The following is a 23,847-nucleotide window of genomic DNA, read 5'->3' on the forward strand; positions in this document are numbered from 1 at the left end:
GGTCCACTGTATGAATACTTCTTGGTAATCTTTAAAAAGACCTTCCGACATTCATTGAAAAGATCTTCTGGCATTCCTCTATAATAAGGTTTTTTGGTTTTTTATAAGAAGGCCTCCTTGTCTTCTATAAGAGGATGTCCTTGCTTACTCGTCCTCTTCTGGTCTTCTATAGAAAACTTCTGATCTTCTATAAGAAAACGTCTTCTATAAAAAAATATTCTGGTCTTGTATAGGAAACCTCCTGATCTTCTATATGAAGACCGTCCTCTTCTTTAAGAGGAAACCTGGTTTTCTATAAGAAGATTTCCTAGTCCTCTATGGAAAACCGTCTTGTCTTCTATAAGAAGATTTCCTAATCTTCTATACGAAGGCCTACTTGTCTTCTAGGAAAATACTTACTGGTCTTTTACGCCCATCCCGTAAACAGCCCCTGTATTACAACATCTGTTTATTGTTTCGTAGAGTAGTTGCCCCCCACCTCCCTCCTTCTTCACATACAATATGTCTAATGTTATAACAATTTTGAAAATTGCGATGGCATGAAAAGCAACAGCCATAGTAGCAGTGTCAGCAAATTAACATTCATTTACCGAGCGAGCGATACAGAACGAGAATATATTTTGCAATTTTTGGAATTTGCTCCATGCCAGTGATTTGCATCATTGCATTAGAATAATGTCCAATTACTTTATGAAGGCATAGCAGGGTTGGGATGGAAACAGAAGATGCTAAATGTTTGTAGCTGAATGTAAATGATACATAATAAACAATTAGATGGCTATGTAATGGTCTTTAGCTACAAAGAACGATGTTGGTTGGCGGGCAGGCAGTTGGTCAGTGTATCACAGCGGCATCTTTACACATCATAGGTCTTAAGCTTGACCTAAGAAATATGAACAACTGACACCAGACTCCTCAGACTGTACGAAAATAAAGATTATGCGAATGGTTGTACGATTTTAGATGGTACCTTTCCTAATGCCATTTGTTAATGGCTGAACTCCTATTTAACCGATTTCATTACATTTTACGCGCGAAGAAAGTACAGTCACTTTGTTCACCACATGAACTGCGAAGATGAGCACAGAATTGAAAATCCTGGTCCCCATAATCTAGGATTCATATTCGACAGTATGTATAATTTGTCCTCACATTCCTTAGATTCCCGCGACAGGACTCTGTCATCTGATATGCTGATATTCCAGAACTTTTATTCATAAAGTCAGTTTATTAATTTCAATGTAGTATTTGCTGTTTTAAATTCCATTATTTTTCCCTCCAGGGCAATCTCTGCTTAATTACATGTTTTTCCTATAGCCTACAAGTTTTGATTACCCCCAGCCTGCTACTAACTAAATCTGGTGGTGTAAATTGTTAAATTCAATATTAGTTAGATTACTACATAAACAAACAAATATAAAAAACACACACATTCAAGGCGCGAACACGGTTTTCATTAGTCAATACAAACAAACATACATACAGACACACTCCACAACACACCTGCAATACTTACCTAGGTGTACGGCGGAGTCTATTAGAATTTGTAATTTTCTATTGACATAATCATACAAATTTTTAATTAAAATCGAATAGCAACAACAACAGCGCACATATTGTTAAAAGATAACATTAGAAATTGTAATGAGTTGGATGTATGTATTTGTGTGTGTGTCACACTTAACATACTTACATATATGTATGTGTATGTATGTATACACTGGCTAATATTGTTTTAGCCCCACAGGAAATGAAATAAAAATGACATTGCTGCATTGCTAGCGACCAACATTATTGGTTGGTTGGCAATGTTGGTTTGATGCTAACTGCATCATGGCAGCAGGATACATGATGCTGGTGTCCTCCATATGGTCTAAGGGGCCATTGGCAATTTGTTACACAACTGCAGGTTTCAAATTAATTAAGTACAACAACAATGGCAATAAACTGAAAACAATAGAGTTTTACAGAATATTTATTAGGTGGAGATGGGGAATATTTGAAAAAATGTATATAAAATAAAAAATGTATAAAAACCCTCTTCTAAAATACAAAATAAAAAACATAAAATATAAAATTTTAAATATAAAATATACAATACAAAATATCTATATAAATAAAAATCAAATGTCATTCGCTGGTAATGGCATCAGTTGAGAACGACTGGACCGATTTCGATAATTCTTTCTGTAAAATGTGCGCCATAACCCGACTTGGTTTTTATGCAAAGAAAATTTGACCACGCCCACTTTTCAATTTGTATGATTTCTACAAAAACTACTGAACCGATCTTTCTAAAATTGCCAGGGAATGTACAGGGATGGCCCCCGGGCTAAAATATGCTACAAATTTAGTTGAATTTCGGAAGGGGCGGGGTACTTCCCCTATACCCTATTTTTTAAAAATGTAATATTTACAATAATTACGAATGTATCCATTTGGAAGTTAATTTGCGAGACAATTGAGGTTGTTTCTCCGACCTTATCCACTTTTTAAGGACCCAAAGACTTGACCACACCCACCATTTAAAATATGTTACATCTACAAAACTACTGAACTGATTTTCCTGAAAAGTTCAGGCAATGTACAGGGATGGGCCCCGGTGAAAAATGTATGCATATTTTCTTGAATTTTGAAGGGAGGCATATTTAAAAGCACGCCTTATCGTTATGAATAAAAATCAAATGCTGTCATAACCCAACATAGGTTTTTATGGAAAGAAAAGTTTACCACGCCCACATTAACCAATTTTCAATTTAAATCTTTTCTGCAAAAACTACTGAAATTGTCAGGGAATGTACCGAAAACAGACTACATATTTTATTGAATTCCAGAGGGAGCTGGGTACCTCCCCTATGCGATATTTTTAAAGAACGTTATATTTGCAAAAATTATGCATGTATCGGTTTAAAAATTTATGGGTTATTCTACAATCTAGGTACTTCTTTAGGGCCTAAAGTCCTGACCACGCCTGTTTTTTATACCCTCAGCATTTATGCTAAGTACTAGCAAAATGCCCGCTACTTCGTATGCGGAATGGGAAGGATATACAAATAAACAATATTTAATATGAAAATGGTGAACACTAAAAATTTTGATGTACCAATACCTATTTTAGTTGATGTTTAATTTCATTTAAATACCGTTCGTACACCTTTAGCTCGAATTTCCAAAAAGAAATACCTTAACGCATCCTACACGTCAACATTTTAAATTTCAGTTCACGTTTCACAACAGTATGGGTAGTTTATAAATTGTATCCACGTTTTCCAACCGAAGTAGTTGTAATTTCGGAATTTGTGATATCAAAATGTATTTCCGTATTTCCAACACCAGCTCAATATCTAAACACTAACACAGAACCTAATATAAAAATTCTAAATTCCAGCTATATCCCTTTATGCAACACCAAAACGGTACCAAATTTAGTACTTAAAATAGGAAATAGTTTCAAAAATTACCTATATCAAAAACTATATCGCAACAGCGATACACATTTACATATGGCTGTAAATGTGTATCGCTGTTGCGATACAAACCAAATCTGTATGAATTTCTAAAACATCCTCCTTATCTCCACAATATACCCCAACTGTTATCCTAATACCGAATTTCACAATTTCAGCTCTACCTCTTATGGTACGTATATCCACAATGACATTCATAACAGCGAATATTATGCCTAATTTCCGAATTCCACATACCAAATTTAGTACTTTTTAATGATTTTCGTACGAAAGTACGAATTTCAATGAATCCACTCTGGCAGTAATCTTAATTCTATATTTCTGGATTTTGGCTCGATGCGTTCACCAAATCCATTAAGTACAATTTAGTACTTTTCGTAAATATAAGGATACTTAAATCGTCCTCTCCAACAGTAATCTTAATTCCAAATTTCAATACCATTTAGTACTTTTTCATTAACTAATAGTAGGTATTTCCAATATCATTGCAGCCATCAAAGACCCTCATACCAAATTTCATAATTTGTACGCATTAATAAAACTCCTTATGCAATAACAAAATCGTACCAAATTTAGTACTTTTCGTACACCTGGGTAAAACCTCAAAAAATTACCTTCTTTTATCAGCCATTTATACCAACCGAGATTCTATTTTCCAGCTCTATTAGTTCCCCCAAACCCAATTATAGTAATTTATATATAAATTCATAACAACGAATTTGCGAAACCTCCTCCTAAAATTTCAAAAATTCCAAAAAAAAAACCATCTTCATATCTTAACCCCACATACCAACAGTGACTCTAAGAACAAATTTTAGAATTCCACCCGCTCCTACACCCGATACAACATTAAGACTTCTTTAGTTCTTTTCGCAAATATACCAACGTTACACACCAATACTAACCCTAACTCTAAAAATACAAATTCCAGCTCTGTCCCTACACCCAACAACAAATTTAGTACAATGGGACGTATTTTGACAACCACATCTCTCAACTCTACACTGACGATTATACACAATAACAACAAAAATCTTAATTTCAAATTTCAGGATTCCAGCTCTAACCGTTCAACCAAGCCTAAATTGTACGAAAATTAATACTCTTCGTACCCACAAGTACGAATTTTCAAAATTTCCTCAATCCTACACTCCAACTGCAAACTTAATTCCAAGTTTCAGAATTCCAGCGCTATCCGTTCACCCAAATTTAATTGTATGAAATGTGGCGCCATTTAGTACTTTCCGTACCCATAAGTACGAATTTCCAAAACTACCTCAATCCTACACTCCAACAGTAATCTTATTTCCAAATTTCAGGATTCCAGCGCTATCCGTTCACCCAAATCCAATTTGTACCAAATTTAAGACCATTTAGTAATTTTCATACCCATAAGTATAATTTTCCCAAACTTCCTCAATCCTACAGTCCAACAGTAATCTTAATTCCAAATTTCAGGATTCCAGCACTATCCGTTTATCCAAATCTAAATTGCACCAAATTTAGTACCATTTAGTACTTTTCGTACCCATAAGTACGAATTTCCAAAACTACCTCAATCCCACTGTCCAAGAGTAATCTTAATTTCAGGATTTCAGCTCTATCCGTTCACCCGAATCGTAATTGTACAAAATGTAGTACCACTTAAAACTGTCCGTACCCATACGTACGAATTTTCAAAACTTCCTCAATTCTACACTCCAACAGTAACCATAATTCCAAATTTCTGACTTCCAGGCCTACCGGTTCAATCACTTCCTAATTGTACCAAATTTAGTACAATTTAGTACTTTTCGTACCCATAATTACGAATTTCCAAATCTTTTTTAATCCTACACTCCAACAGTAACATTAACTCCAAATTTCAGGTTTCCAGGCCTATCCGTTCAATCACTTCCTAATTGTACCAACTTTAGTACCATTTAGTACTTTCTGTTCCCATAAGTACGAATTTCCAAAACTACCTCAATCCTACACTCCAACAGTAATCTTAATTCCAAATTTCAGGATTCCAGCCCTATCCGTTCACCCAAATGCAAATTGTACCAAATTTAGTACCATTTAGTAGTTTTCGTACCCATAATTGCGAATTTCCAAATCTTCTTCAATCCTACACTCCAACAGTAACCATAATTCCAAATTTCTGACTTCCAGGCCTACCCGTTCAATCACTTCCTAATTGTAACAAATTTAGTACCATTTAGTACTTTTCGTACCCATAATTACGAATTTCCAAATCTTTTTCAATCCTACACTCCAACAGTAACCTTAACTCCAAATTTCAGGTTTCCAGGCCTTTCCGTTCAATCACTTCCTAATTGTACCAACTTTAGTACCATTTAGTACTTTCTGTTCCCATAAGTACGAAATTCCAAAACTGCTTCAATCCTACACTCCAACAGTAATCTTAATTCCAAATTTCAGGATTCCAGCACTATCTGTTCATCTAAATCTAAATTGTACCAAATTTAGTACTTTTCGTACCCTTAAGTACGAATTTTCAAAACTTCCTCAATCCTACACTCCAACAGTAAACTTAATTCCAAATTCCAAATTTCAGGTTTCTAGCTCTATCCGTTCACCCAAATCCAAGTTGTGCTAAATTTAGTACCATTTAGTACTTTTCGTATACATAAGTACGAATTTCCAAAACTACCCCCATATCTCAATCCAATACTCCGTTAGTAATCTTAATTCCAAATTTCAGGTTTCCAGCTCTATCCTTTCACCCAAATCCAAATTGTACTAAATTTAGTACCATTTAGTACATTTCGTACACATGAGTACTAATTTCACAAACCATTTCCTTTTATAAACACCACTTCCCAACCTTCATTTCCATACCAAATTCCAAGTTTCTAGCTAAAACCGTTCAAAATATACAATTGGTACTAAATTTAGTACTTTTCGTACACTTAGAGGTCGAATTTCCAAAAACCCTTTGGTACATCTTTCTAACTATCCATCAGTGATATTCGTTCCAAATTTCAGCACTCTAGCTCTTGCCGTTTGCCTAATACAATGGGTACCATATTTAGTACCTTTTAGTACTTTTCGTACCCTTCTAGGGCGAATTTCCAAAAACCCAGCCTTATCTCACCCCTACACACCGACAGCAACCCACAGTCAAAATTTCAGCTTTCTAGCTTCAGCGGTTTCGTCTGGGCGATGATATACATGTCACTCACTCACTCACTCACTCACTCACTCACTTATCACTAAGCTCTTTTATATATATAGATGATATGTACTTTCATACGGGCAAAATGTGCCTCATCGAAATAATGGTTTTAGACCCCAAGTATGTTTGGACGAAATGTGTTTCAGACAATTTGGAGTTGATTTAGCCATGTCCGTTCGTCTGTCTGTCTGGCTGGCTGGAGCGCACGATAACTCTCGAATGGATCAACTGATCCAAGATTTGGCTTTCGTAATATTTTGTCCAAACTTAGTTTAAGTTCGAAGATGGGTTGTATCGGTCTACTGCTTCCGATACCTCCCCCACAAAAGTTCGAAAATGTACGGAAAATTTGTGCGCACGATAACTCTTAAAGGAAGTAGCAGGTTTGGTCCATACTTTGCACATCTCGAAATTTCTACCAAACTTAGATGAGATTCCAATATGGACTCAAACGGTTCACGCCTTTGGGTACGTCCCCCTCAAAATTTCGGAAAAGTTCAGTTTAGGACCTGCTCTCGAATCGTTTTGATTTTTGTTGTAGCAACTTGTATTTACGGCCGCCCATACGGCGGTACAAGTTTCATCAGGGGCAAAACCATACTTCCTGAGAAAAGAGCCTGAAAGTTTCAAAAAAAACCCCATAACATTGTGTGTAGTGGTTGGAGCGCAAGATAACTCTCGAACGGATATGCCGATTCGATCCAAAATTTGGCCTTGATAATATTTTGTCCAAACTTAGTTTAAGTTCGAAGATAAACCATAGCGGTTCACTCCTTCCGGTACCTCCCCCACAAAAGTTCAAAAAATGTTCGGAAAAATTGTGCGCACGATAACTCTTGAAGGGAAGGACCATACTTTACGTATGCTACCAGGTATAGATCAGGTTTGAATATGGACTTCATTTGCCCATTCCTTTGGCTACCTCCCACACAAAATTTCGGATAAGTTCACTTTAAGACCTGCTCTTGACTCACTTTGATTTCTGTTGAAGTAACTTGCAATCGCTGTCTCAATTACAACGGTAAAAATGTTGTCAGTGGCAAGTCCATATTTCTTGGGAAAACTGGCCGAAAATTTAAAAAAAAAACCTTTGGCACCATATGTAGTACCTGAAGTGCACAATAACTCTCAAACAGATAAGCCGACCAAAATTTAGCCTTCGTCATATTTTGTCCATACTTAGTTTAACTTCTAAAATGGCCCACTCCTTAGTATACCTCCCCCACAAAAGTGCAACATTTGTGTCCTTGTGCGGTATATGGTCTGTTCGGAGATCTTTTGCAAATTTATACCGATGATGTTTTTTGTGGTCCTATTTACAGCCATATATGTTTTCCGTGGACAAGTCCATGCTTCCTTGCATACTGGTCCAACAGTTGTACGATAACCCACTGAAATTACTGTTGGGCGCGATATCTATCGAAAAGATCTGATTGTCAAAATAAGATCCATTTCCGTAATACACTATGTCGGTCCATTCCCTCCTTCGCAAAACTTTTGAACTTTAATCCTAATCCACATTTTTGTCGGCAAGTTCAATTGTCCAAAATGTGCCACAAAATTTTGAAAAGACCCTAAATACATTCGATCTGTCCGTAGTTGAAAGTTCCAATTCACTTCTGCTGAGGGTATAACTCTGTCGGCAAAACCGACTGATACGTTTTTACTTGTTACTATTAATTTATGTTTTTAATGTTGTGAGTCTCGACCTTTTTTAAATGCAGAGGATAGTCTCTAGTTAACGATTGAAAAAAGTCAAACTGCCCCCATCTGCCACCCGCTAAGTTATTCCTTTTATACCACGCCAGTAAAATCGTCAAAATTCCGAAAATCTGGAGGTACGTTTATATGGGAGCTATACCTAAACATGTTCCTATACTGAACATATTTTTGCAGAACTCAAAATGCAAAATTACAGCAAAATCGGTTGGAAAATGTGGGTAAAATCGACAACATTTGGAAAATCGGGAGGTACGTTTATATGGGGGCTATACCTAAACGTAGACCGATATTGACCATTTTTTGCAAGGAGGTATTTGGTTCACTCAGAACTCAAAATGCAAATTACTGCCAAATCAGTTGGAAATTTTCGCTAAAATTGTCAAAATACCGAAAATCTTAGGGTACATTTATATGGGGGCTATACCTAAACGTGGACCTATATTGAATATTTTTTGCAAGGAGGTAGTTTATTCACTCAGAATTCAAAATGCAAAATAACATCCAAATCGGTTGGTAAATTTGGCCAAAATCTTCAAAATACGCAAAAATCGGGAGGTACCTTTCTATGGAAGCTATACCCAAATATGGACCTACATCCACTAAAAACGGTTTTCTATCTTTCTGGCTTGTTATTGTAAACCTACGTTTAAAATTTGGAGGCGATTAGAACTATTTTTTGCACTCTTTTCCATACAAGTGGATTTTTCTCGTTAGATCCAGCAAAATTGGAAATCGCCCAAAACCGAAAGCGAGCCAAATCCAACGAAAGTTGTTCATGTAAGAAGCACTTCGAAGCAAAAGGTCGCCTGTTTCTTCAGCAAAACCGACTGTGAGGCGACTATACGGCTTGAGAAATATATAGGACGGTTAATTTTGAGTGGTACACTATAATTTGTTTGCCTGAAGTCTCCTGAGAAATTCGAAAGACGAACAAGAGAATTCGAATCATTCTGCATCATGACAATATGGGTTCTCACGCATCAATTCAAACCTGTTAGACCGGACAAAACGTGGAATTGATGGGTCATCCACCGTATAGCCCTGACTGGGGATCCAATGACTTCATTTGATTCCGCACATCAAGAACAAAAGACGTGCTCAACGATTTTTGTCGCCCGAAGATGCTGTAAAAGCGTTCAAAAACCATGTTTTGAAGGTGTCTCAATCAGAGTAGAAAAAGTGCTTCGCCAATAGGTTTGAGCGCACGAAGAAGTGCATAAATCATGCTGGAGACTACTTAAGAATACAATAAACCCCTTTTCATTGTTAGGTCAGATAGTAATCGTGCAGCCCTTGTAAAATAAAAATATAAAAACAAGTGAGCAAAGGCTATAGTCGGGACGGGGCCGACCATGTGATACCCTACACCACTACCCCTGTGCACAAACTTTTCACTGGTAAACATTTCTTTTAGGGAATATAATCCGACTACCACCAAAAATAATATGCCTCTTTCTCTCTGGGACCCCCATAAGCAACCAAAATTTCGTGACCATCCGATCAAAATTACGACCTGTAGCTTGATTGCAAAAAATGGAAGAATTGGATGCATTACCGACTATTGTGGTATCTCCCTAGTTTGACCACCTTCGCCAACCTGCTTTACACCAATGTAAAGGTAATATTTTCTTCTTCCATTGACAGGCTTTGCCGTTGGAATACCCCTAATAGAAGCCGATATATTCACAAAGAATAAAACTTTGAATTTGTCTCCAAATGAGTTTTTCCCCATTCCGACCCCTAAATATTATCCGACTATCACCAAACTAAATAGGCTTCTTCCTCTGTGGGACCCGCATCAACTCCCAAAAAATTCGTGACGATCCAATCAAAATTGCGACCTGTTGCGTGATTACAAAAAAATCGGAAAATGGGATGCATTATCTACTATTGCGATATCTCTGTTGTTTGACCACCTACGACAACCTGCTTTACATCCATGTAAAGGTGATATTTTCTACTTTCCTTGTCAGGTTTTGCTTTAGATATACCTCTTAAAGAAACAGAGATATTGTCTTTGAAATAAAACGTTGACCTTTCTCCAAATATGTGTTTGTCCATTCCGACCCCTGAATATTATCCGACCATAATCAAAATCAATAGGCTTCTTTCTCTTTGGGACCCCCATCAACCCTCAAAATCCGACCCCTAATTATTATCCGACCATCACCAAAATCAATAGCCTTCTTCATCTATGAGACTTCCATTAACCCTCAAATCTTCGTGACGATCCGATCAAAATTGCGACCTGTAGCGTGATTTCCAAAAAAATAGAAAAATGGGATGTATTACCGACTATTGCGATATCTCCGTTATTTGGTTACCAACGCCGACCTAGTTTGCATCATTGTAAAGAGGGGATCTTCTACTTTCAGAGTCAGACTTTGCTTTTGAAAAGTTTTCAACCAAAGCTGTGATATTTGTCAATATAATTAAAATCGCAAAAATGAAAATTGGGGTTTTATTTGCTTCTATTGTGATATCTTCGTTGTTTGATCACCTACGAGCACCTGCTTTACATCATTAGAAAGGTGATATTTTCTACTTTCATTTTCAGGTTTTGCTTTTGGTATACTTCATATAGAAGCTGAGATATTCACTTTGGAAAAAAACGTTGTCATTTTATCCACCTAAGTGTTTTGCCCTTTCCGACCCCTAAATATTATCCGACCATCACCAAAATCAATAGGCTTCTTCCCCTCCGGGACCCCTATCAACATGCAAAATTTCGTGACGATCCGATCAAAATTGCGACCTGTAGCGTGATTACAAAGTTTAGATGGACAGACGGACAGACGGACGGACGGACGGACTGACGGACGGACACACATAGCCAGATCGACTCAGCTCGTCGAGACATTCATTTTGGTATATATAAGTATAGGTCTGCGACCATTATTTCGATGCGTTACAAACTTTTTGGCCAAAACCAACTTATAATACCCTCCCCACATAGTGGTGTAGGGTATAAATATAAAATGTAAACTTTTATAAATTTACTAGCTGACCCGGTTCCGCGTTGCTGGCCCGTCGTTTTTGATTTCCGTGTAAGCCTTTGTAATGTGTTTACAATTTATCAGTTAAATATTGATCCCTCTAGATTTTCGAAACCCATTGTTGGCCCATCGTTTTAGTGACCAATGCACATTATCGGTGTTGTACTGTATTCTAAAATGTGGGATTGATCGCGCTTTCCCACCTATTGCAGCCCGGGTTAAAAGCGTTTTTGTAGTCACGCTTACTAAAATTAAGGATATCTATAATTATACATTTTTGAAAATTGGGTTGACCGCGATATCCCATTTCCGATATGACCATTCAAGATCAAGACAGTAAAAATCATATTATTGCAAACGTTTTTTAAACAAAACGTTCAAAAATAACTTTCATTTCACGATTTCTAAAAAAATTTAGTGGGGGAGGTACCCTGGTCACTCCACTTACCACTATAAAAAGTAGTTAAAAACCTATTCTCAGACCTACAAACTCCACATACAAAATTTCATCAAATTCGGTCCAGCCGTTTCGGAGGAGTTCAAAGCCGAACACCGTGACAGGAGAATTTTATATATATATATAGATATAGATATTGGAATAAATTATATACTAGGTAGCGCAGCAAACCCGACTGATGTCTTCTCTTGCTGTCAAAATGAAAATGAACCTTGGTTTTCCCCATATATGACTGCATGCCATTTTTAATTATTCCGCCTTATAAGCTGTCATTTTGTTTAATTTGACAAACAATGATGGTGATTTTTTGTTTCGTTTTCAAAATATTTTTTCCACTTTTCGTTGCCATTAAACACGACAGACAATTTTCTAAACAAAACAAAATTGAATTTCACATGTGAGATTGGCTGACTGACTACTGGCCGTCTGTTTTGTTTGTAATTTTTTATTATTATTGTTGGTTATATCTCAACACGGATATGATCGCTCATTAAATTTAATTGTTTAAAATTACACTTAAATACCGTGATTAGAGTACATACAGACAATCGATCGATACAGACAACAGGTACAGATTAGTTATACGAAAATCATGACATTGTGAGGACGAAAACGACCTTTTGCTGATATAGAATACATACATAAAATAGGGAAATTCAATAAAACACTTAAATGGTACATATATGTATATACATTTTCAGCTGCTGCAGAGCGAATAACACTATGCAACACTAAAATGCAAAAAACTTCTAGAGTGTTTTTTTTTTTTTTTTTTTTGAAAGTACATATTGAGACTACAAAAACCCTGGTAGGGTTTTGTCCTGTCAGATCCAGTTTGGATTTTATGCCTCATCTAAACCGGTCTAAAACTACAGTTTTTTGCTTTTAACGGGCCTTTATCTCACAAACGAGATAATCAAAAGTAGAACTAAACCTTTGAACAGACCACATAAGAAAAACTCCATCTAGGGCATCAAAATCAATAAAATACAGAAAATTTTACATAATTGCTGACATTCTGGTCAGTATCAGCTAAACTATTGGGAGTTGAACCAAGAAACCTTTTGCAAAAATCTTCCAAATAAAGTTCTCAGCAATTCTTCACAACGTTCTGAAACTCTAAAATGCTTGCTTCATGTTTTTTCAGCGGTAGTTTACATCATAGCTTTTACAACACGTATTTCAAACACAGTTCACACCAACAGTTTATTCTCGCATTTCGGATTTCACCACACTATTGACATATTTATTAAATCGTCGTTGAAAATTATGCTGAAATACAGCTCTGAAGAGTTGTGTATTACATTCCAGCGAATATTCTTCCAAAAGAAAATATTAAGAAACAAGTAAAAAAGTGTCATTCGGCTTTGCCGACAGAGGTATACCCTCAGCCAATGTGAATTGAAACTTTCATCTACGGACAAATGGAATGAATTTAGCGTCTCTTCAGAATTTTGTGGCCCTTTTTCAACATCTGAACTTGCCGACAAAAATGTGGATTAGGAATTAACACAAATGTTGAACTTTTTGGGGGAGGTACCCTAAGGAGAGGACCGAAATGGGCCATTTTAGTTAAACTAAATTTTGACAAAATATTAGGAGATCCAAAGTTTGGACCAAATTGGTTGCACCATTCAAGTGATATCGTCCTAACATTTTAGTGACATTTTTTAAATATTGGGGAGAAGTACCGGAAGTTGGGAACCGGTATTGCCCCATGAAACTAAGTTTGGATAAAATATGATGAAGACCAAATGTTGCACCAAATCGGTAGAACAGTTCGAGAGCCACATATGGTGACATAGGGCTTTTTACACCTTTCGGGATGTTTTCCCAAGAAATATGGACCTGCTCCTGAAAAAACTTTTACCGTCGTCATGGAGGTAGCGAATGCAAATCGCTTCAACAAAAATCAAAGTGATTCGAGAGCAGGTCTTAAAGTGAACTTATCCGAAATTTTGCGTGGGAGGTACCCAAAGGAGTGCAGAAATATAGTCCATATTCGAAGCTGATCTATATCTGGTAGATATATTAGGATGTGCAGAGTATGGATTACATCAGACACTCCCTTCAAGAGTTATCGTGCGCATATTTTTTCCGAAAATTTTTGAATTTTTGTGAGGGAGGTACCTGAAGGAGTGGACCGACATGGTTTATCTTCGAACTTATACTACGTTTGGACAAAATATTACGAAGGTCAGATTTTGGACCGAATTGGCAGATCCGTTCGAGATTTATCTTGCGCTCCAACCACTACACACGGTGTCATAGAATTTTTGCAACTTTCATGCTATTTTCTCAGGAAGTATGGACTTGCCCCTAATGAAACATGTACCGTCGTATGGTGGACAGTGAATAGAAGTTGCTACAGTCAAAATCAAAGCGATTCGAGAGCAGGTCCTAAACTGAACTTTTCCGAAATTTTGTGTGGGAGGTACCCGTCCAAACATACTTGGGGTCTAAAACCATTATTTCGATGAGGCACATTTTGCCCGTATGAAAGTGAATATACCCTCATTAGCATAAATGCTGAGGGTATAACAACGGCATACAGGCATTTTGCAACAATGACATGCTCTGAAGTGTTGTGTATTACATTCCAGCGAATATTCTTCCAAAAGAAAATATTAAGAAATAATGAACGGTTTTGGAGATATAGTGCAAAATCTATACAAATTATGGAAATTTTCGATATTTTATCAAATCTGAAAAAATGTAGTTTATCCAGTTCAATATTTCTCCAAATATTTTATTCTTGCCCTTATCTTCAAATTTTCTTCAGAGGTCAGAGGAAGATTTACAAAGGTATCAGAGATATAGCCCAGAATTTCTTTAAAAAGTCAATATTTAACCATGTATAGATGGGGCCTTATGGTGACGTAGGGGATGGAAGACACCAAGGAACGGTCCTGACCGGTTTTAACATGGCAAAGCCCAGGATTTATCTTGGTCCCTCTTTCATCTCAGGTGGACACTGACCTCCCTGTGGTGTCACCTGGGGAACTGCCTTTAACATCCGTTAATGGTAGTGAGCTAACATGTGCCGCGCGTCCCCCAATAAGAACGTTAAAAACTTGGGTTTGGGCGTCGGGTTAGTAACCCTCCCTTAGAAAAAACAGCCTACTATGAAAAAACCAAAGAAAAGAAAAACAAACCCCTCTAAAGTTGACGAACCCCGCAAACGTTTTAAGGACCATGATCGACGAAACTGCCCCTGGAATGTTCGCACTCTTTATAGAGAAGATGTAGTCTTCGCATTAGCAGACGTACTTGAAAAGTATAAGGCCGATATTACTGCCATACAGGAAATACGATGGATTGGGAATGGCGTCACAACAACACCTAAAGGTGACGCACTGTATTATAGCTGCCATGACGTAAAGCATGAGTTTGGTTATGGATTCGTAGTTAGTCGGAGACTAAAACATCTGGTATTCAGCTTCACCCCAGTGAATGAAAGACTTGCTGCAATTCGAATAAAAGCTAAATTCCTCAACATCAGCTTTATTTGCGCTCATGCTGCCACTGAAGAAAAGGACGAACAGACCAAAGATATATTTTACGAGCGCTTAGAAGAAACATATGACCGTTGTCCTGCCCATGACATTGAAATCATTCTAGGCGATTTTAATGCCAAAATTGGTAAGGAGAATATCTTTGGCCCAACAGTCGGGAAATTCAGTCTCCACAGTGAAACATCTGACAATGGTATGCAGCTGATAGACTTTGCAGCTGCAAGAAACATGGTAGTTATATAAGGGCACCAGGCTGTCTCCGGATCAAAGAACAAGTAATCAAATTGATAATGTTGTGATAAATGGAAGACATTCATCGAGCGTGTTGGATGTACGATCGTTCCGAGGCGCAAACATTGATTCGGACCACTACCTTGTTGCAGCAAAGATACGTACCCGTCTAAACGTTGCAAATAAAGCACGAACAGACACAACGCGGAAGTTGGACATCGATAGGCTGCAAACACAACAGATAGCCACAACATATTCCACTCAACTAGCCCAATTGCTTAATGAAAACTCTCCTTGTACCACACAATGGCAAAATATTACCCACTCCATGCAAACAGCCGCAAAATCCATACTTGGATTCCAGAGACCTCCACAAAGGGAGAAAAGAGAGAAGAGAAACGTCTTTTCCGGAAGAAAAATAGAAATGGAAAAGCGGGAGTGTAAAAAAATCGAAATGTACAGGAGCCAGAATGAAGTCCGATAATTCTACCAAAGAGTCAAGTATCAAACTGATGGCTTTGGTACAGGCACATTCTCCTGTAGAGACCAGCAAGGTAATTTGGTAACTGATTCAGATAGTGTGCTCAGGATATGGAAAGAACATTTTTGAAAACTGTTGGTATCCAATAGCAGCGAAGATGGTATTGAATGTATACCGCCCGGAGGCGACATGCTGCTAAGGTGTATTCATCAGCTAGTTAGCACCATCTGGCAGGAAGAACGCGTACCCGACGATTGGAACCTGAGCATCCTGTGTCCCGTCCACAAGAAAGGAGATAAGACTTTATGCTCCAGCTATAGGGGCATAAGTCTTCTCCCTATTGCCTATAAGATAGTGTCAGGTATATTGTGCGAACGACTAAAGCCAATGGTCATCGAAATAATTGGTCCATACCAATGTGGCTTTAGACCTGGCAAGTCCACCATTGACCAGATATTTACCCTGCGGCAAATCCTAGAAAAAATCCATATCACCGAAAAAACACATATCACCATTTTGTCGATTATAAAGCAGCATTCGACAGCCCGCTGCGTTCAAAGGTATTCCATGCAATGTCTGAATTTGAGTATCCTGTGCCCCGTCCACAAGAAAGGAGATAAGACTGTATGCATAAGGCATATGACATAAGTCTACTCCCTATCGCCTACAAGATAGTGTCAGGGACATTGTGCGAACGACTAAAGCCTATGGTCAACGAAATAATTGGACCATACCAATGTGGCTTTAGACCTGGCAAGTCCACCATTGACCAGATATTTGCCCTGCGGCAAATCTTAGAGAAGACCCAAGAGATGCAGATCGACACATATCACCGTTTTGTCGATTATAAAGCAGCATTCGACAGCCCGCTGCGTTCAAAGGTATTCCATGCAATGTCTGAATTTAGTATCCCCGCAAAGCTCATCCGGCTTTGTAAGATGACTTTAACTGACTCTAGGTCATCAGTTAAAATTGGAAAGAACCTCTCCAAACAGTTTAGTACCAAAAGAGGTTTCAGACAAGGAGACAGCCTCTCGTGTGACCTATTCAACATTTTGCTGGAAAAGGTAATACGAGATGAAATGTCAAAAGAAATGGCACAATTTACACCAATAGCCACATTTTACTTGCTTATGCTGATGATATAGACATCATGGGACTATCAGTAAAGGAAGTAACCGATACCTTTACGAAGGTTGAAGTAGAATCTGCTAAAGTGGGTCTGGCCGTAAACAGCGAGAAGGCCAAGTTGGTGGTATCGGCACGCAATGCGTCGATTGAGGTCGGACCAACTGTTGAAGTTGGTACCTATAATTTTGAGGTAGTTAAAGACTTCGTCTACATCGGCACTGCCATAAACACAACAAACAACATCAGTTGTGAAATAATAAGAAGAATTGTATTGGCCAACAGAGGCTACCTTGGTTTAACTAAGCAATTTAGCCAACAATGCCACATCTCGTCAAACAAAAATAACGCTTTACAAAACACTGGTACTACCCGTGCTAATGTATGGCTCCGAAGCATGGGTACTTGCGCAAGCAGTTAAAGCAGTGATTGGTGTGTTTGATAGGAACATTTTTCTAAAGATCTACGGGCCGATTTGCGTCAGCTATACAAAGACATGAATATAGTTAAACGTATGAACGATGATGAACCCCCTAAAAAGGCGTATGAATACATGCCACATGGCGGTGCACGCAGAATCGGGAGGCCTAAGCTTCGATGGAGCATACAAGTGGATGAAGAAAAAAATGCTCGGTATTCCAGAAAGCGAAGCGAAAAACAGAGAGGATTGAAGATCCTTTCTTAGTTCAGTCTATGGAACAAATGTTCTGTAATGGGCCAGCTAAGTAAGTAAGAAAGATGGGGCCTTAAAATCCAAGCTGGATATGACACAACTGAACCCAACTAGGGTTTTTGTCGTTTAGGTCTGTACTTTCAAAAAATCCTCAGTCCAAATTGTATGCACAAGATTACCTTAAAAATGTTGCACTGTGTAATACATTAAAATTTCTAAAGATACTGTTTTATAAGACAAATCATTAAACAAAAACTATTCGTTATAGGGCTCTAATGATTAGCATCTTGGGTTAGAGATAAGACAACATCACGTTTTCAGTGGTGTCAAAACCTCTCTGCAAAATGCTAGTCACAAGGTTTCTACTGCGGAGTATTCTACTAGGATCTGCGATGTTCGGCGACAAAAAGGAGGCTGATATCATTGAGATGAAGACGGTACTCATTGATGTGTTGAAGTCTCCTGCTGTCCCCTAGAGGATGTTTGTGGGAAAAAGTGTTTTAATGTTGTTGAATGTTGATATTTTTACCTTCGAACCTGAACATATTCATGTATGTATTTGTTATTCATACTTATTTCCTGGCCCTAGTTACTTTCTACTGGATTCAAGTGAAGTCATCTTGTTTTCTAAACATATCTCATCCATACCGCTGACTTGTCATCCAAGTTTGAATCACCCAAGATGAGATGGCATAAATTAAAACAAATTATTTGTAAATCTTCCTATGACAGTTGTCATAATTTTTTGCTGTCTTGCTACTGACAAACCGGTTGTAAGATCAGCAATTGCAAAGCTTAAAAGTCATTGCTTAGATGTATGCCGGCGATGAGCAGTAGCAACAAGTGTTAATAGCGTTTAATTGATGACGCCATTTTGTTTAGAACAAAACTATTAAAAGTTTAAATTTCTGAACGTTAAAATATTGGGATGTTTCGCAGTCAATCAAGTGACAGAAAATGGAGGTAAATGCCAGGACCCTTAGCAGTTGGGTCCTGGTAAGTTAATAAAATAAAAAAGCATGATTGTTACCCGATAGAGCATGATTGTTACCCGATATAGTTCGTATTCGAAGCAGATCTGTGACTAGAAGAAATATTACGATATTCAGAGTTTAGATCGAATCGGGTGCGAATTATGGTGCGCACCATTTTAGGAAAATAATTGAACTTTTGTATCGGAGGTATCGGAGGGAGTTATCGTGCGCTCCAGAATAACAAACAAAACAGACAGTCAGCCCAGCCAATCTCGCATGTGAAATGTGAAATTTATCTTGGTCCCCCTTTCATCTGAAGTGAACACTGACCTTCCCGTGGTGTCACCTGGGGAACTGCCTTTAACACCCGTTAAAGGTAGTAAGCTAACATGTGCCGCGCGTTCACCCTTAGGAACGTTAAAAACCTGGGTTTCGGCGTCGGGTTAGTAACCCTCCCCAAAAAAAAAAACAAGTAAGAACAGACTATAGTCGGACGGGGCCGACCATGTGATACCCTATACCACTAAACGCGTCTTCTTGGGATAAAGTTATAAGATGTGCATTAGAAATTTTACCAATTTTCACACAAAAGTTTTGATCAATTTAACCCGCTAAATATTATCCGATCATACCGTTGACTTGCACGCTACTTCTTCATCTCAAACCAAAACTACGTTTAAAATTTCGCGCCGATCGGACTATTATTGCGACCTACAGAGCGGCTACAAAATCGAGCAAAAATTTTGTTTTTGGTCCATTTCATCCCTTTAACATTTCACGACCATCGCCAAAAACTAATCAGTTCTATTCTGGTCCAAACCCGACCTCCATACTAAATTTCGTGACAATCGGTCCATAATTGCGGCCTCTAGCTTGATTACAATTTTTAATGGACGGACAGACGGACGGACGGACGGACGGACACACATCGCTAAATCGCTTTATCTCGTCGAGATATGAAGTTTGGTATACCACATGAGGGGTCTACGACGAATATTTCGCGGCGTTACATGAATTTTTGGGAAAACAAACTTATTATACCCTTTTCCACATTGTGGTATAGGGTATAAAAAAAAAAAAAAAAAAAAAAAACAGCCTACAATGAAAAGACAAAAGAAAAGAAAAACAAATGCCTCAAAAGTTGACGACCCCCGCAAACGTTTTAAGAACCATGATCTGCGAATCTGCACCTGGAATGTTCGCACACTTTATAGAGAAGGTGCAGTTTACGCATTGGCAGATGTACTTGAAAAGTACAAGGCCGATATTACTGCCATACAGGAAATACGATGGAACGGGAAAGGCATCACAACAACACCTAAAGGTGACGCACTGTATTATAGCTGCCATGACACAAAGCATGAGTTTGGTTGCGCTCATGCTCCCACTGAAGACAAGGACGAACAGACCAAAGATATATTTTACTACCGCTTAGAAGAAACTTATGACCGTTGCCCTGCCCATGACATTAAAATCATTCTAGGCGATTTTAAGGCCAAAATTGGAAAGGAGAATATCTTTGGCCCAACAGTCGAGAAATTCAGTCTCCACAGTGAAACATCTGACAATGGTATGAGGCTGATAGACTTTGCACCTGCAAGAAACATGGTAGTTAGCAGTACCAGATTTAAGCATCTTGATATTCATAAGGGCACATGGCTGTCGCCAGATCAAAGAACAAGAAATCAAATTGATCACGTTGTGATAGATGGAAGACATGCATCAAGCGTTTTAAATGTACGATCGTTCCGAGGTGCAAACATAGACTCGGACCACTACCTTCTTGCAGCAAAGGTACGTACCAGATTAAACATAGCAAACAATGTGCGAACAGACACAACACGGAAGTTGGACATCGATAGGCTGCAATCATAACAGATAGCCACAGCATATTCCACTCAACTGACCCAACTGCTTAATCAAAGCACTCCTCGTCCCGATAACATATCAGGCCAATGGCAAAACATTGCCCACTCCATGCAAACAGCCGCAAAATCAGTACTTGGATGCTAGAGACCTCCACAAAGGAATCCATGACCAGGAGTGTCGTGCTGCTACCGAAGAAAAAATGCGGCATATAGTGCTACTTTACAATCAGTAGCAATGCGTAGCGCACGAGAGAGGTATCGGGAGAGAGGAGAGAGGAGAAACGTCTTTTCCGCAAGAAAAAGAGAGAGATGGAAAAGTGGGAGTGTGAACTAATCGAGATGTATAGGAGACAGAATGAAGTCCGAAAATTCTACAAAAGAGTGAAACATCAAACTGATGGCTTTGGAACTGGCAAATCCTCCTGTAGAGACCAGTAAGGTAATCTGGTAACTGGTACAGATATTATACTAAGGATATCCCAAGAGCATTTTTCCAAACTGTTGGTATCCAATAGTAGCGAAGTCGACGAATATTCCACAGATCCAATTCCAGAAGATGGTATTGAATGTATACCACCCGACCAAGGAAAGGAGATATGACTTTATGATAAGACTTCCAGACTCCAGCTATAGGGGCATAAGTCTTCTCCCTATTGCCTATAAGATAGTGTCAGGGATATTGTGCGAACGACTAAACCCAATGGTCAACGAAATAATTGGACCATACCAATGTGGCTTTAGACCTGACAAGTCCACCATTGACCAGATATTTACCCTGCGGCAAATCCTAGATAAGACCTAAGAGATGCAGATCTACACATATCACCTTTTTGTCGATTATAAAGCAGCATTCGACAGTCCCCTCCGATCAAAGGTATTCCATGTAATGTCTGAATTTGGTATCCCCGCAAAGCTCATCCGGCTTTGTAAGATGACTTTAACTGATACGAGGTCCTCAGTTAAAATTGGAAAGAACCTCTCCGAAGAATTTTATACCAAAAGAGGTTTCAGACAAGGAGACAGCCTTTCGTATGACCTATTCAAAGTTTTGCTGGAAGAGGTAATACGATATGCAAATGTCAAAAGAAATGGCACAATTTACACCAATAGCCACATGTTACTTGCTTATGCTGATGACATAGACATGATGGGACGATCAGTAAAGGAAGTAACTGATACCTTTAGGAAGGTCGAAGCAGAATCTGCGAAAGCGGGTCTGGCAGTAAACGGCGAAAAAACCAAATTGATGGTGTCTACGCGCAAAGCGTCCATAGAGCTCGGAGCAACTGTGGAAGTTGCTACCTACCATTTTGAGGTAGTTAAAGACTTCCTCAACATCGGCACTGTCATAAACACAACAAACAACATCAGTTGTGAAATAAGAAGAAGAATTGTATTGGCCAACAGATGCTACTATGGTTTAAGTAAGCAATTTAAAAACAAAGCCACATCTCGTCAAACAAAAATAACACTGTACAAAACGCTGATACTACCCGTGCTAATGTATGGGTCCGAAGCAAGGGTACTTGAGCAAGCAGATAAGGCAGTGCTTGGTGTGTTTGAGAGGAAAAGATCTACGGGCCGATTTGCGTTGACGGTGAATATAGACGTCGTATGAAGCACGAGCTATATCAGCTATACAAAGACATGAATATAGTTAAACGTATCGAGATGCAACGATTGCGTTGGCTAGGCCATATCATGAGAATGAGCGATGATGAATCCGCTAAAAAGGCGTATGAATACATGCCACATGGCGGTGCACGCAGAATCGGGAGGCCTAAGCTTCGATGAAGCATACAAGTGGATGAAGAAAAAAAAGGCGCGGTATTCCAAAAAGCGAAGCGAAAAACAGAGAGGTGCATATATGAGGAAAACAAGTAAAAAAGTATCAGTCGGCTTTGCCGACAGAGATATACCCTCAGCCTGTGTGAATTAAAATACTTTTTTCTCGGAGGGTTTCAAAATTGTGGGCGTATGAACTTCCCGACAAAAATATGGGCTAGGATAAAAGCTCAAAGCTTCGAGAGTTGCCATGCTCTCCAGCCACTATATATGGTGCCATAGGGATTTTTTAAAATTTTCGGGCTGTTTTCTCGAGAAGTATGGACTTGCCCCTGATAAAGATTTTACCGCCGAAAATCAAAGTGATTCGAGAGCAGGTATTAAAGTGAATTTATCCGAAATTTTGTGTGGGAGGTACCCGAAGGAGTGGACAAAAACAGTTTATATTCCAACCTGATCTATATCTGGTAGATAAATTACGATGTGTAAAGTATGGACCAAATCGGTCACTCCCTACAAGACTTAGAGTGCGCACAATTTTTCTGAACATTTTTGAACTTTTGTGGGGGAGGTACCTGAAGGAGTGGACCGATATGGAAAATTTTTGAACTTAAACTATATTTTCACAAAATTTTACGAAGGCCAATTTATGGACGGAATCGGCAGATCCTTTCGAGAGTTATCTTCAGCTTCAACAACTACACACGGCGTCACGGGGGGTTTTTGTACCTTTCAGGCTATTTTCTCAGGAAGTATGGACCTGCCCCTGATGAAATTTGTACCGTCGTTAGGGGGAAGTGAATACAAGTTGCTACAACAAAAAACGAAGCGATTCAAAAACAGGTCCTAAACTGAACTTCTCCGAAATTTTGTGTGGGAGGTACCCGAAAGAGTGAACCTCAAGAGGTCTTCTTGGGTCTATAGAATACCTCAATGGTTCTTCTTCGGTCCATAGAAGGCCTGAAAAGACCTTCTGTCTATGAAAAACCTTAAGAAGTCTCCTCTCTATAGAAAACCTCAAGCAGTCTTTTGTCTATAGAGGACCTCAAGAGATCTGCGTCTGCCTATAAAAGACTTCAAGAGGCCTTCTTCAGCCTATGTAGGACCTCAACAAATTTTCTTCGGAATGTAGAAGACCTCAAGAAGTCTTCTTCGGTATATAGAAGACCTCAAGAGGTCTACTTCTGCCTCTAGAATACTTCAAGAGACCTTCTTCGGTCTATGTAGGACCTCAAGAGGTCTTCTTCGGTCTTTAGAAGACCTCAAGAGATCTATTTGGGTCTACAAATCTCAAGAGGCCTTCTTCTGTCTACAGAGGATCTCTGGAAGACTTCAAGAGACCTTCTTCGGTCTATGTAGGACCTCAAGA

The 23,847-nt window shown here is 38.6% G+C and overlaps 1 protein-coding gene across 5 annotated transcripts in view; it reads right to left on the minus strand.

Moving 5' to 3' along the window:
- Nucleotides 1–23,847, minus strand: part of Alp6 (Alkaline phosphatase 6) — a 125,361-nt gene that overhangs the window by 42,536 nt on the left and 58,978 nt on the right. For 2 of the 5 annotated variants that reach the window (XM_073991761.1, XM_073991765.1), the window contains one exon: nt 1,694–1,947. The exons of 1 other annotated variant lie outside the window; for it this stretch is intronic. The gene's annotated coding sequence lies outside the window, so the exon portion shown is untranslated. Of the gene's footprint in view, nt 1–1,693; nt 1,948–11,977; nt 12,244–23,847 lie in introns of those variants that run through there. 2 more of the 5 variants (XM_073991763.1, XM_073991764.1) reach the window with 2 other exon arrangements.

Source organism: Musca autumnalis, unplaced genomic scaffold (assembly GCF_047663935.1).
Source record: "Musca autumnalis isolate F117 unplaced genomic scaffold, ASM4766393v1 scaffold_5, whole genome shotgun sequence".
NCBI classification, from domain to species: domain Eukaryota; kingdom Metazoa; phylum Arthropoda; class Insecta; order Diptera; family Muscidae; genus Musca; species Musca autumnalis.